Here is a 5,236-nt window from a genome sequence, read left to right on the forward strand (position 1 = left end):
GGACGGAGAGATTTCGCAGGTCTTTCCTCCCCACTGCTGTCAGACTCTGCAACAAAGACTTTTGCAGCTGATCAAACACACAAACCCACACATGTGCAATGAGACTGCTGTATGTGCAATTCTTGTGCAATTCTTCTTCTGACGAAGTTGTATTTTGGTATTTTCCTACTCAGTTGTATATGGTATATGGTATTTGTATTTCTATTTCTATTTTATTCTATTGTATATATTATTCTATTCTGTTATTCTATTGTATATAGTATTTTATTTTAGTCTATTGTATTTTATTGCATTCCAGTGTTTTCTAATTTCTGCTACATAACTTTGCACTTTTGCGGCCAGGAGCGCAGGCCCTGGCAGACTGATCCCCGGCTGCCAAGACTGGCAATAGGGACATGGAATGTCACCTCTCTGGTGGGGAAGGAGCCTGAGTTAGTGCGTGAGGTTGAGAGGTACCGGCTAGATATTGTCGGGCTCACCTCTACGCATGGCTTGGGCTCTGGAACCAGTCTCCTGGAGAGGGGCTGGACTCTGTCTCAGTCTGTCTCAATTATGCAAATTAGGCAAAGACGTCATTTTGCGACTTCTAGCGACTTTTAGGACAGCCGATAGTGATTTTCCTTACAGAGGTGTTGGCAACACTGGGTGCCACACAGTTAAGGGGTGTGGATCGTTTAAAATGCCTTTGTTTACAACAGTTCTCAGATTTAGCTTGAAATCAGAGTATTTCTTAGTTTTACACGTGTTGGTTAGCATAATGTTGTCCTCGTTTAGAGGACGCACCTGCACGGCATCCGCAATCACGCCCACGGCGCGTGAGCCGCGCCTGCCGGTTGAGGCAGCGTGGGTAGCCGCTCCAGCCGGGAGCAGCGGAGAAGCCGCGGGATAAGTGCCCATGCTAGGGGAGTCCACGCCACCCAAGCCCGAGGTCTGCGGGCTGAGCAGAGCGGCCTCACCTCCACCAGAGGCCGGCGCGTGGTGTGGTCCAGCGTGCTGGATGCCTGCCCAGCCCCCCGTGAGCCCAAGCTCAATGCCACGCCGGCTGCGCCGCTGCTTCCCTCATGGGCGGCCCCCGGTCCAGCTCCGGGGCTTCCTTTGGATACGTGGGCGACCCCCGGACCCACTTCATCACCGGCGCTGCTGGATGCGTGGGCCGCCACCAGAACAGAAACCTCCCTGTCGCTTGGCCAGGGCCTGGGGGCGCCGGCGGTCCGGGCTAATCCCCTCTCCTGCTCGCGGTGGGGGGAGTAGGTTCGGCCGGATGGCTCCCTGGCCTCAGTCGGGCGATGGGGGTATGTGGCGGGGCGTGGCCTGCGGTGCCGTGCAGGTAAGGTGGACACACCGCAGACTTAAATATCGTACCTGTCCTCCCTGGCCTCACTTGGCCTCCCTGCTGCTGCGGAGCCTGGGACGGTCTGCTTGCCTCCACCCCGGGGGGAAGGGTAACATCTCTTGGGTCTAATGGTAAATGGTAAATGGTAAATGGCCTGTATTTATATAGCGCCTTACTAGTCCCTAACGACCCCAAAGCGCTTTACATATCCAGTCATCCACCCATTCACACACACATTCACACACTGGTGATGGCAAGCTACATTGTAGCCACAGCCACCCTGGGGCGCACTGACAGAGGCGAGGCTGCCGGACACTGGCGCCACCGGGCCCTCTGACCACCACCAGTAGGCAACGGGTGAAGTGTCTTGCCCAAGGACACAACGACCGAGACTGTCCGAGCCAGGGCTCGAACCGGCAACCTTCCGATTACAAGACGAACTCCCAACTCTTGAGCCACGATCGCCCCTGGGTCTGGGTTTTGTTTCCCCCACTGGGGGCGAGGGTACCTGGACCCGGGGTATAGAGTATGTTTGGGGAGTGTGATTGTGTGTACATGTCCATTTATGTCAATCCTTACGTTGGGTGAGTGCTGAGTGTTTGTATATGTGTGCATGAGGGTGGGAATGCATGTTTGTGTCTGTGTGTGCCTGTTTGTCTGTGTCTATATGTCAGGTCGGGTCTTAGACTCCACCTCTCTGGGAACTCCCAGGCCCTCCAAGGCCTATCTCCCCTCACCACACTCCCTGCCGGTGACTGATGCCCTCAGGGGTCGGTGCATTGGTGGTTCTTGGTGTTCGGGGCTGGGCACTCAGGTATGTACCGGCTCACTCCCGGTGGCTACCTGGCGGGGCCTGGCGCCTGTTGCTCGGTCAGGCCTCCTCCGGGGTGCGGGGGGCCCTCGGGCCTCCGGCCTCTGGGCCTGCGGCTCGGTTCACTCTGGCACAGCTGGCTGCCGGCAGAGCCGGCGGGCATGCCGGTGCAGCCCCCTCTAGCTTCTGCTCGGTGGCTACTGGGTGACGCCTCGTCTGGGGATCCTCAGCCCTTCCCATGAGGGTGGCACGGATGCCCCTCCGGTGGTCCTCCTTGGGCTCTCGCACTCTGGGGCCTCTGGATGTCTGGGGCCTGGATCTCCTCCATGCCTGCTTCATGCCCTGGGGGACGGGGCTATGGCTCTCTACATCCTCTTGCAGACCATTACATGTGGAAACCATTTGAATACAAGCGCGCTGATCCACACAGGTATGCACACGGATGTTCACTGCTCGTAGACTTAAATTACACCTTTCTTGGCTGCTACTTCAAAGCACATTGTGCGCTGTCTGTCCTGCGTGCTGCACAACAACATTGAATATTTAGTATTTACTGTTGTTTACACTTAGCTAGATTAATGCGATGGTGTTGTGTTTAGTATGTTGCTTTGGGTTTTTTTTTGCTTGTTTTCTATTCTTTTTCTCTCAACAGGTGATCCAGGAGATTTTTTTTCTCCCCCCCTTTCTCACTGTCCCTCTCCCCTTCTGTTTTTCTTTTCCTTCCTCTTTCTTTCTCCCTTTCCTATCCCTCACTCATGTCTGTCCCGTCTGTAACATCTGAAAATAAAATATAATAAATAATAAAAACAAAGGTCGATCAAATGGACCAATACGGCAATGCCACGATGATCGATTTGGCAAAGTAAATCCATTGGGTATCCTTGTTGGTCTTCAGACAACAATTCTGACGGCTAAAGAACCAAATGGGACAGGCAAAAAAAAAAGAAAAAAAAAAAGAACACAAATCCAGCAAGAGTGGTTTTTGGTTTAGTCAGATATTATATTCTGCTTCTTCCACTTGAGAGGAAAAAAATATAATGTGTAACACTGTATGTCCATTAGTGACAAAACTATTGTTTTCATCAATATTACATATTTAATAAGCTTTTTAATGTGATGATACATGAAACAAATATGAATCAAAGTAGGGGCAGCTATCCTATAACATTCACACATTACTATAAGAGTGCAGTGGATTTTCTCAGCTTAATATTTATAAAAATATGTATCTAATGGAGGGCAATGAGTATACAGTACATTCATCTGTTCAATACTTTGGTCCAGACCAAAACATTTCAAAAACTAGCTTCACTGTAAATGGATTTGTGTAGCTTGTAGGAGAGGGACATCAAATTCATTTCTCATATCGTGGGCCACATACGGCGCACTTTGATCCTAAGTGGGCCAGACCAATGAAACTTCCTTTTCTATCAGACATTTAACTACACATTTAATCCCCGAGAAGTCTTAATACCAGGAAAAGAAGTGCGATTTCAATGTGATAGTCTCGCATGATAAATGTGTAAAATTACAGAAAAGGTTGTGGTAGCTCATTCCCTTGACAAATCTTTCAGCAGATATTTCTGTAGTAGACGGATAGAAACTGGAACTTTTCTATTAATTAATTTTTATATACTGCTTTACTTTATAATAATTATTATTATTATTAATGGAAAAGCTGTAAAATGGTTAAAAGTTTAAAATCTATGCACTCCAAATTTTCCGCAGCTTTCCGTGGGCTGGACTGAAGTCTTTGTTGGGCCAATTCTTGCAGACTGGTTTGGAAAAAATGAAACCATTGTGGAAGTGCCTTAAACCTGCATTCTGCCTGAAGGCCAAGAGATGGCAATAGCTGTGGTTGAAATAACTCTTCTGGTCCTATAGAGGTCTATCAGAAAAAAGCGTTCTGCCTTGAGCTCTGTAAACACACCTGATGAGTTTATGCACTCAGTCACTCCTTCAGGATGATATGGAATAAAAAATGAACCAAAAAGATGATTATTCATGGTATGTGCAAAGACTAATAGCCTACTAATGACAAGTTGTTAGAGGACGAGCAAGCAGTTTCATATTCAGACCCCCCCCCCCCCCCCCCCCCCCCCCCCACGTGGCAAAAAAGAAAAGAAAAAAAAAAAAGAAAAAAAATATCGTAGCTGTCCTATGGTTGGGGTTGGTAATGGTGAGCTGGCAGCAGGAGAGCTGCAGCTCTGTGTGTATTGTGAACAGCAACTGTGTATGTGCTAATAAAGAATGCTGCAAAGCATGTTAATGTCACCGGGTCTGCTGTGGTCATTTACAGATATATAATATAACACCATGGAAAACACACATGAAATTAGTCTCTGAGGAAGAAGATGTATTCTGAGACGTGTGTAATGTAGTGATGAAGCACTCTGGAGCCATTCAGGAAGCTGACAGCAGAAATAGTCAGTATGGAGGAGTTAGACTGAGTCCTGCTGTAAATCTGACCTTTGACCTTCAGATTTTTTCCTCTTCATCATCACTTCTGCGGTTTCATGTTGGTCTTTTCTTCCCTCCCGTTTCCTCACTTCAGCGTCCCTCCACCTCTCACCTTGTTGCTGGGAAAGCAGAACTTGTTACAGTGCGTTGGGTAACGGCGGTCTGACTCAGACTGCGGTGGCTTTCAGATCGCACCGTCAGCACATTTCATCACACTCAGACCGTTGGCAGGTAACTCAAACTGTCAACGATGTGGCAACTTGAGGCGACCTGCCGCTCCCACACTTCCTCTGTGACCGCCGCTCAAGAGGAACTGCTTTTACCTTCAGTGACCTGATGGCCCAACGCCCTGCTGACAAAGCTTAACTCTTTCCACGTGAGTCACCTCCAACTGTCATCGGTGATCACAAGGAGGAGGCGATTCCTCCTGATTCACACCTGTAGTCCTGTTTCTTTACCCCATGTTCAACTGTCAGCCTCTGACCTATGGAGCAGTCAGCAATCTTTCTACCACAGGAATCTGAGGAGGCACCAACGTTCTCAGAGATGGCCCCTGACTGAACCACCAGAATAATAAAAACAATGTCCATCTTGTTGTGCCTGAAGCTTCTGTTTGCCTCTGAAAAGGTTCA

Source organism: Pundamilia nyererei, unplaced genomic scaffold (assembly GCF_000239375.1).
Source record: "Pundamilia nyererei isolate P.nyererei 1_Seehausen unplaced genomic scaffold, PunNye1.0 scaffold00728, whole genome shotgun sequence".
Taxonomy (NCBI): Eukaryota; Metazoa; Chordata; class Actinopteri; order Cichliformes; family Cichlidae; genus Pundamilia; species Pundamilia nyererei.